General features: G+C 41.5%; 1 pseudogene across 1 annotated transcript in view; it reads right to left on the bottom strand.

The window, feature by feature from the left end:
* Nucleotides 1–4,725, bottom strand: part of LOC105530439 — a 19,765-nt pseudogene extending 15,040 nt beyond the window's left edge. Inside the window, exons 1-2 of the transcript XR_001004651.1 lie at nucleotides 4,676–4,725; nucleotides 5–1,753 (exon numbers count right to left, since the gene is read on the bottom strand). The product of XR_001004651.1 is annotated as an elongation factor 2 pseudogene (transcript). The remainder of the gene's footprint in view (nucleotides 1–4; nucleotides 1,754–4,675) is intronic.
* Between the last annotated feature and the right edge of the window lie 5,833 nt (nucleotides 4,726–10,558).

The raw sequence follows: 10,558 nt of genomic DNA on the forward strand, positions 1-10,558 counted from the left end.
GCGCCCGCGATGATGTGCTCTCCTGACTCCTCAATGATGCACTGCACCATGGGGTCGGACTTGGCCAGCCGCTTCAGCCCCTCCACCAGCTTGGGTAGGTCAGCCGGGTTCTTGGTCTCCACGGCCACTCTGATGACAGGGCTGACCCTGAACTTCATCACCCGCATGTTGTGTGCGTGCTTGAAGGTGGTGATGGTGCCCATCTTCGCCAGGAACTGGTCCACTCCCACCAGGCCCACAATGTTCCCACAAGCCACGTCCTGGATTGGCTCCACATAGCGGCCCATCATCAAGATTGTTCTCTGGATTGGCTTCAGGTAGAGGTACTCCTTCTCCCTGGGGGTGTAGACCTTCCTGAAGGTCTTCCATAATCCTGACCTTCAGGCCGGTAGAGACCAGCCCTGAGAAGACTCGTCCAAAGGCGTAGAACCGACCTTTGTCGGAGGTTGGCACCATTTTGGAAATATACATCATAAGGGGGCCTTTGGGGTCACAGCTTTTAATGCCCATGGCAGCCTCGTCGTCCGGGGGCCCCTCATACAGGAGCTCTCAGCGGTACTTCTGGGCCGTCACAGGAGAGGGCAGATGGATGGTGATCATCTGCAACAAGGCGTCTCCGGCGGGCAGTCAGCGGCGCATCACAGCCTTCAGCAGGGGTTTGCCTTCTTTGTCCTTGTCCTCACTGTCCAGTTTGATGTCCAGTTTCTCTATCAGTTTTGCTGTCTCCTCTTTCTTGAAATTCATGATGGCATCAAACACCTTGAAGATGGGGTCCAAGATCAACTGGCAGAAGGTGCGTGGCAGCTTCTTCCCATCGGGGCTGGTGGCTGACTTGCTGAACTTGCCATTGGCTGGGTCAAAGTACCTGTCACCCCACAGCTTCTTCATCATGTCCTCCACTTTCTTGGCCCACTCGGCAGGCCCCAACTGGCCCTCCCCTTTGGCAGCAAACTTGGCCACGTACATCTCCGCAAACTGCTTCAGGGTGAAGGCCCACCCATGGAGGCCAGACCCGAAGCCCACGGTACCGAGGACAGGATCAATCATGATGTTGCCCATGGAGCCGCTCTCGCCCTCGCCGTAGGTGGAGATGATGACGTTCACGTTCTCCACAATGCGCTGGAAGGTCTGGTAGAGCTCCTCCGGCTCCAGCTGCAGCTCCAGCAGGGCACGGTCCACTTTGTTCATCATCAGCTCAGGCTTGATGCGCTCCGCAATGGCCTGCCGCAGCACTGTCTCCGTCTGCACACACACGCCTGACACGCAGTCCACCACAACCAATGCACCATCAGTGACTCGGAGGGCAGCGGTCACCTCCGAGGAGAATTCGACGTGCCCCGGGGAGTCGATGAGGTTAATGAGAAAGCCGGCGCCGTCCTTGCTCTGCTTGATGAAGTTCAAGTCATTCTCCGAGAGCTCGTAGAAGAGAGAGATGGCAGTTGACTTGATGGTGATGCAACGCTCCTGCTCATCCTTCCGGGTGTCAGTGAAGCGTGTCTCCCTGGCCCAGGCCAAGGCGATGATGCCTGCCTTGCACACCAGGGAGTCTGTCAGTGTGGACTTGCCGTGGTCCACGTGGGCGATGACAGACATGTTGCAGATATTGGCCTTCTTGTCCATGATGGCGTGGATCTGTTCTACCGTGAAGTTCACAATGGTGGCGGATGGCGGTGGACTCTCCCAGGTAGAACCGAATGAAGCGAGTCGCGCCGAGGATGGTGACAACGACGACGGCAGAAGAGCGTATGTATCACTTTCAATGATGCATGCATTTTACTCATAGACTTTCACGATCTCTATGGTTTCTTGACTTCTTACTTTCTCATTTGAGTTTCAGCTTTACTCTTGTCTCCTAAATAAAGCTAAACACTTCTAATGATTCTCCCTAAGGGTTACCTTACCTCTGCCTCATTATAGAAACATTTAGTTACCAAGAACCAAGTTACTGTCTTTCTACTATAACCTCATGTCATTTCTATCCACACATTTAGAATTGATGTGGTGGAAAGCACTATCCACCAGGAACCCACAAGCTGACTTCCACTTCTTGATTTGAATGTGTGGCTTGGGACACATCTAGAAAAAGAAGGGGATGAAGTAAATGAACCCTCAGCTCTGACCATCTGCCTACTTGGTGCAGGCACAGTGGTTAGTTCATGGCTTTCAGGGCCGACACTTTGTCAGTATGCACCACTATGGCCGCACTAGTTGTTAAGGGCAACTTCTGTTCTGATTGGTCAGTACCCAGTCAGAATAATCTACTCTCCCAATCAAAATTTATTGAGTTCCTACCAGGAGCAAGGTATCTCCTAGACCCTGAATATTTATTGGATTAAAATATGTATTCTAAGTCAAAGTGTCTCAGCTAGTAATGTGATGTGTGACTTTGGCCCAACCACTTAACATGCCTGGGTTTCAGTTTCCTCATTTGCAAAACAGGAAATGTTCAAAGTCCGTTTTTCTCAAGTGATTTATGAGTCAGTAATGATTACACTGAAATTGGTAGAATTTGCTTTTTAAAGTTACAAGTAAAGGAAATAGGTCATATTTTTACAAAAGCAGTATGTTAGTTTTTCATTATAAAAAGAAGTAAAGCCAATTTTCAGGGGAAAATCGATGTAGCCATCTTCTCCCTGAATAAATGTCTAATTATCTACATCATCTCATTTTCCAGTTTCTAGCCACATTTATATATTCAGTGGTTATTGGAATTTTCACCTTGAGAAGATATCGTGATTTGACAGAGCAAAATATAAAATATGATCTTGGAGATAAATAAATCCATTGAACTCTGCCAACCACAATCCCACTCTGTTCAAAGCTGAAGTCAGGTTCTAACTCCTCAGCAAAGAGATGAGCATGTGCTCTGTGCCAGGCTGTGTGAACCATGTGGCACAACAAAATGTGTAAGAAATTATCTCCACCTTCAAATAGTTTAAAATGCAGCAATGTGACAAGCACAAAATGTAACATGACTGTAAACAGACATGGCCTGGTGAGTCCTTAACATCTCATTACATTGCAAGAGCAAGCACTGTGCAGTTTCACAGAAAAGGGCTGTCAAAGGAGATGGGATATAAACCTCCTTGATTAAAAAAAATCAAAAGCTAACACACACAGACACAACATATATGCATAACACATATGCAGATGTGTTTATGTGTGTGTGTATATATAGTGAGAGTGAAAAATGAGAACCCATTCTCATCATTAGATTTAAAGAGATAATACATACATGAAGTACTTAGAACAATGCTTAGCATGCAGTAAGGGCTCTAAAAGGATGAGCTGTTAGGTTATAGAAACACTGACATTTGAGAAAGACCAGAATACCCATGAGAGTCACAAATGATCACTGAACATCCTTCACACCCCCAAGCCCCAACTTTCTGACCCCTCTCTCCTGACACGTTTGCCATCAGAACCTAACTGGATGGACTGGTTCCTCTGGAACTTGTGGTGGGCATGCCACCCAGGTAGGCCAATCAAAGGGCTTCACCTGCTTGGCTATTTTGGTTGATCTGCCAAGAGGCATGTAACACCGGCTGCACCAGGTTTCTTATCTGGATTTTTCTCAATCCTGTCACTGCCCTACTTCTGCCAACCACACACAAATACCAATTTATTTCATGGAAAGAAAAAAAAGATTAACTAAGGGGAGAGATCTCATTACCTGACAGGAGATAATATCTTTGAAAATATTAAATAAGCACAAGAGAATAGAATAACTAGGAATTTGTGGCCTTTAAAATATTTTAGCCCCTAGAGATACCTATAATTGTGCTTTTAGCATGAAATCTATGAAATACATTTTGAGATTTATGGATATTTATTTTTCCTATGAAAATTTTCTTGGAATTGTAATGGTGTAGTTTCTGCATTGTGTCTTTTAAAAGCTAGCTGCAGGTGGGATGTCTCTCCTTATGTGAAAGGCCAGCACTTGCTCAATTTAAATGTGTATATTCTTTGCAATCTTTCCCTAACAAGTTTCTTTATAGCACATGTCTTCTGAAAAAGTGCAGTATTACTTGTTAGAAAATAAAACTTTTATTCTTTTTAAAAAGCATTAATATATGAAGTTAATAATCTTGATTGTAAAGAAGAACTTTCTGAAAGGAAATGACACTTTTACAATCTTCTGTCTGATAGTAGGACAAAATAATGACTTAATGTATAAGAAAGACAGAGAGAGAAGTATTGGCAAGTTCTACAGAACAAAGACCTCAGAAATACAAATCTCAAAGCCATTCAAGAAATAATTAAACAAGTTACACCTGAATATGCTGTACTATGAAAATGCTGAGTTAAATATCTGTAGTGTATCCCCACCCCACTGCAGGTAAAGGCTGCTACTTTCTTTTCTAAAGAAGTATCCTCTATAAGAAAGCTTTCAGCCAACAGTAATCGTCCTTTGTATAACTGCAGATGTTCAGCAATAGGCATTATTGAGTCAGCAGGGAAGCTGCTCACCAGATTTTAGAGGGAGATGAATATTATAATAAAAACTGGTCCGTCCTGCAGTCACAATTTCAATTCAGCCCTGACCCATAAGCAGGAAATCCATCTGCAGTGTCTCAGTTCCCCTCTGGCTTATCCTCAGCCTTGGATGCTTTTGCACACTCTCCACTGCTGCTTCCATTAACCAATTAGGTGCTGACGCAGAAGCAATCTTAACCTTGACAGCCCCTTTATACTTGGTCTCTGTTTTTCATTGCTTTGTGACATAGCCGTACTGGCATTCTGTGTTATTAACAATGTATATTTTATTAGGCGATTCTTATTAGCAATTATCTGTCATTTGATAAGCCTATTTATTAGTTTTTGCAGCCACGTAACTAACCCAAGCAGGATTTTCAGAGGAGAAAATAAAGACAAAGGAAGACCAATGCACTAAAAGAATGAAAGATAGATGTGGGAGTACACTCTTGAATTGGGAATTTGCTGACTAGACTAAAAAAAAAAAAAAGCATATTGAAAGATTGTGGGGGGACTTACGCTTATAGGATGGGACCTTGTTGTTGTAGGGTACTGCTATAGGGATTACTGATGAGATTGATTCAGAAATGAGAATATCAAAAGTGAGCTGGAGAAACAAATCGTGATCAATAGCTAGCTACCAGGAAAATAACAGAACATCTAAATTCCAAGACTTTCAGGTACTTTTCAGCCTCATCAGTTAAAACTCTGTGCCCTAGTCTCCAGGGAAAAGCAAGGATAATGATGTTTATAATGTTCTAAGTCCTCATCAAAACACACTCAGATGGCTTTGTACTGAATGCCTTTCAACCTGTGAAAATCCAGGGAACTGGCCTGAGGCTTTATCGCTAAATCTGAGAAGGTGCTGCTTTTCCATATTTCCCTCCCAGCATTTCTGAATTTGCAAAAGTCACCCACCCTCCGCTTCTCCATCTGCACATCAGAGGAATCGCAGCATCCACCAACTTAATTTATGGGGATATATGAGTTTCTAATGAGACAATATTTACATAGAACTTTGAGCTTCTAGAGGGACTCTGCTCTACAAATACTAACTATTCTCAGGGTAATATCGGCACAGTCAATTGGATAAAATGAGGGCATTTATAGCTAGATAACAAGAAAAACAGTCCTTCAGCAAAAGAGAAAATGGTTACTGGGGGATTACCCCTGAAAGTATTCATCTGTCCTCTTTCTCATGTTTCTGTTTAGTATGAATGGTGAGAATGGGGAGTGTGGAAAAACAGATGCGACTCAGAGGTGAGACACTAGACCCTGGGAACACATTTACATCTGGGTGTGTATTTGGGATTTGACCTCTGAACAAAGAAGAGGACACGTGAGGCTTCTTGTTTAGATTTAAAATATAAACAAACAAACACAGAGGGAGAAACACTCAGTGGTGTGGCTCTTTCACTTTTGAATTAAATTTTCTTTTCTTAAGGAGCCATGCTATATGTTAAAGGCAGAAATGGAGAGTAGGGAAAGGAAGAAAATAAACAGGTAAACCATGTGCACAGCAAAGAAAAGCGAAAGTTAGTGGCTGATAGCAGTAAGTAACACCTACACTACACTTGACAGTTAATCAACATGCTGATTTCATTTATTCCACAAAACGATCTTGGAAGTGAGTGTTATTAGATCACCCTCTGTCTTAGCTCTGGCTGCAATAACAAAGTACCAAAGATTGGGTGGCTTAAACAACAGAAACGTATTTCCTCACAGTTGTAAAGGCTGAAAGTCCAAGATCAAGGTGTCAATAGGGTTAATATTTTTTTCTGAGGTTTTTCTGCTTGCTGTACAAATTTACGCCTTTTTCCTCACATGGAAAACCTTCACATGGTCTTCCCTCTGTGACTATGTGTGTCCTAATCTCCTCTTCATATAAGGAAACCAGTCATATTGGAGTAGGTCCCACCCTAACAACCCCATTTAATCTTAATTGTATTTTTAAAGCCCCTATCTCCAAAAACAGCAACACTGTGAGGTACTAGGGATAAGGTCTTCAACACAGGAATTTGGGATGGTGGAGAGGACATAGTCCATAACATCCCCATTTTACAGACAAAGAAAATGAAAGCAAATAAGGGAATGTGATTGTTTTAAAGGCCCACCAGACCCCTTAACTCAAGTATCTGGTGGCTTGGGCTCAAGTTCTAAGTTCTGACTCCTGAGTCTTCACTCTTGTGGGATGGAAGAGCTACAACGGTCTGGTGTACAAGAGGGGCCGAAGTCAGAAATGCCTTTGTATGTCTTCAGAAGACAACCTAGTTCAACTGAAGCCACTCATAAGAAAAAAAGACCATTTTAAGGAAAGAAATGTTAGTTACATATTACTATTTGCCATTCACAAATATCCCCAAACAACTGAAAAGAGGCAAAAAGAAACTTCAAAAGTACCATAATTGATCAGAAATTACCTCCCCTCATGGAAATAGATATCTGATAATGTAGCTCCTTGATTACAACCTATCTCTAGTTTACGAAGTTCGTCATAGGGTTGTAAGAATATTGTGGGGATAGCATGGGGAGAAACAGATTAATTGGAGATATGTAGGGTAGACTTTTATTATTCTTACTTTGTCACACACACGTACAATTGAGAGTTACTTCTTACAATTCTGTTTCCAACTCCATGCCTATTTGAGAGTTTCATTATGTTTCCATGTCTTATTAAAGATTTTGACTCAGGAACTATATTTTTCCATCTGTTTTTTCGACCGTTCCCAACACTAGACTTATGAAAGTATCTATTGGGAGGGTCCAAACATCTGGATGGGGTTTATCAGCCAAATGTCTCACGAAAAAAGAACAGAAATGTCCAGAAAGAGTGAGCAGGCAAGGAGCCCAAGTCTCAGTTTTAACAGCAGTTAGTTGTATCTCATTTTTCCAAAGTGTGTTCTTTACTCCTTTTGCCGAATGATTCCTCCTTCCTTTTTATTTCAAAATTTCTTGCACTGCATGCATTTTGCAATTAATCTACATCATTTTCTTCATTTTATTTTTTAAAATCCTAGAGAAAAGGAACACACCTATCATTTATGCCGGAAAGTCAAAGCAGGCATCATCAGACCAGTCTCAACTCTTAACTGAACCACTTACCAAGTCACCAAACCTTACTTTTCATCTGTAACTTTCAAATACTGTGGTAACACCTATGGGGCCAGTTTTACGAATGTGCAATCTGTGCCATCAGACATGACCCCACTCTTAGAAGAGCTCTATGCTTGGTTTAATGTCTGCTGTTATGGTCTTGAAATTCTTAATCATATTTGAACAAGGAACCTTGCATTTTCATTTTCTACTAGATCTCACAAATGATGTAGCCAGTCCTGCATACCTGCTCTACCTACCCATCAAGCCTTAAAAAAACTGCTTTGTAAACAAACAAACCAAAAAAAATGCTCTAAAAGTATAGGCCAAGCCAAAGTTCATTTTCACAATATGAGCATGGCATACTAAGGAAGAACGTCCAAATGAGACCAGCTGGGAAGAAAAAGCATGAGGCAGGAGTCAGACTTGGCATCTAGCCTTGGTCCTTTCACTGTTAGGGTGGCTTGGGAAAAGCATTTTATCTCTTCCTACCCCAGTTACTTCACCTGAGTAATTACAATGTTTGGTTCTCTTCCCCGATGCACATTAGTGCCATCTAGGGAGTTTTTTAAAGGCCAGTTCTTGGTCCTTCCCCTGAAAAATTATTATTTAATTGTTCTGGGGTAGAGCCTGAATGGAGCTTGAGTTTGGGCATTTTTTAAAGTTTCTAGGTGGGTAAAAATATGTAGCAATTAGAATTTGAGTGTAGATTGGTATGATCACTTTGGAAAATAAGTAGCTGTGCACACCGAACAACAAACATGCACACAGACCATGGTCCAATGATTCTATTCCTGAGTACATGCCCCACAAAATATTTACATATTTTCACCAAAATATTTATAAAGTAATATTGATGGCAGCCCTGTTTGCAGTAGTCGCAAACTGCAGTCAACACATGTCCATTAGCAGTAGAATAGGTAAATAAATGGTGGCATATTCATAAATGGAGTAGTGGACAACAATGAGAATGTTTTCCAGGAATGAACTATTGATACTTGCAGAATTTCACAAACATTGTGTTGGGCAGAAAAGGAAAAAGGCCTGATACAGAAGAACATAATACTCTATTATTCCATGTATAGAAATTTCAAAACTAAGCAAAAATAATTTATAGTATTCAGTCAGGAGGAGGGTTACTTCTGTGGGGAAGATAATAATGAGGAAAAATATGGGGACTTCTGTGGCTAGAAAGGTTCTATTTCTCAATCTGATGGTAGTTACAGGGGCATATTTAGCTTGAGAAAATTATTACATTGGTGCAAAAAAAATTGTGGTTTTTAATAATTGAAATGGTTTGGCTGTGTCCCCACCCAAATCTCATCCTGAATTGTAGCTCCCATAATTCCCATGTGTTATGGAAGGGACCTGGTAAGTTAACTGAATCACGGATGCGGGTCTTTCCTGTGCTATTCTCATGATAGTGAGTAAGTCTCATGACATCCGATGGTTTTATAAAGGGGACCTCCCCTGTATATGCTCTCTCTTGACTGCTGGCATGCAAGATGTGACTTTGCTCCTCCTTTGTCTTCTACCAATGGTTGTGAGGCCTCTCCAGCCATGTGGAACTGTGAGTCCATTAAACCTCTTTCCTTTATAAATTACCCAGTCTTGGGTATATCTTTATTAGCAGTGTGAAAACAGACTAATACAATAATTGAACTGTACACTCATGGTGTGTATCTATTGTATTTCAATAACCAGTTAATACCAATATTTCTTACATAATTTTAATATGCAACCAGGGTTGAGAATCAGACTAGATATCTGTAATGTCCCTTATAAGATGGAACATCTGTTTTTGACTTTTCTCAGACCTTAGTCCCTGTTAAGGTTGAGTAAGGAACACTAATGCCCTTCATGGTCTTTGTGCTTCATCAATACCTCCTCTTTTTCTTCTCTTTTCACAAATTCACCTTCAACATGAAAGGGTTCCTTTATTTTCTTGTACTACATGTTGTTTAATTGGGTGGTCAAAAAGTCACTGATTCAATTATACACAAACTATTTGATCATGGAAACAAACATATCTTTTATATCCAAGTGTTTATTCTTTCATTCATCTTTTACATGTTTTACAGATAATCAATGAAGAAAGGAAAGAAGGTTTTAGGGCAATAACCAGGTGCCACTAGATGTACTGGCTTGTGCGAGCACACAGTCATGAGAGAGCAGAGCAAGGATGCTCCAGCACTTCAGGTGTGCTGGGGATTGCTTGTCTCTCTGCACCATAAGCAGTCAAATGCTCTACCACTGAACTCTACCCGCAATCTCTGCACCCTGTGGCCATAGGTAACAGACAGTCTATTTACTCCCTGATAGAAAAGAGCATGTTGAAGAAATCTCTTCTCAAAACCAGCAAAAACACCTAACAGAAAGCAGAGCTGAGTGTATCAACAAAGACAATGCTCTATGGCTTTGAACACTCAGTCTAAATGTGCAAATCAGGAAATGGCTGCATCACAACCTGTCAGCCCTCCATGCCTTAGACAGTAGAGTCTAAGTGATGCCGGTGAATAAAGTCGTGAACACAAAGCCTCCAATAGTGCAGATGGCGCTCAAGACTGAAGTGTAATCAACTAAACTGTTTTTACTCCTTCAAGAGACCCAATTCTCCAGCCTCATTGAGATCCACAGACTGAGGAGCAGTTTGGAGCAATTCATGACCACAGTGAAAGTTTTATGTGTTTTCTGTAAGGCATTTTTGTTATATAGATTCATAGGCATGGAAATAAGAAAGAAGGCTTGTGGGTGATCAAATTTTTACACTTTACTCTGTGTAGTAGCAGAGACTATATCTATACTTTAAGGAAAAGGAAATAATTGCCTCAAAGGCAGTTATGTTTAGAGTCCAGCCCCTTCCAGGGGAAAGGAAAACCATTTTTCTATATCCAAGTTGCTAAGATTGAACTGAGAGTGTAAGGAGTGTGATAAGAATCTTTAGAAACACCACTCTTTAAATCAATCAGGCTGAAATCCCAAAACATAA

This window comes from Mandrillus leucophaeus, unplaced genomic scaffold, assembly GCF_000951045.1.
Source record: "Mandrillus leucophaeus isolate KB7577 unplaced genomic scaffold, Mleu.le_1.0 Scaffold821, whole genome shotgun sequence".
Taxonomy (NCBI): domain Eukaryota; kingdom Metazoa; phylum Chordata; class Mammalia; order Primates; family Cercopithecidae; genus Mandrillus; species Mandrillus leucophaeus.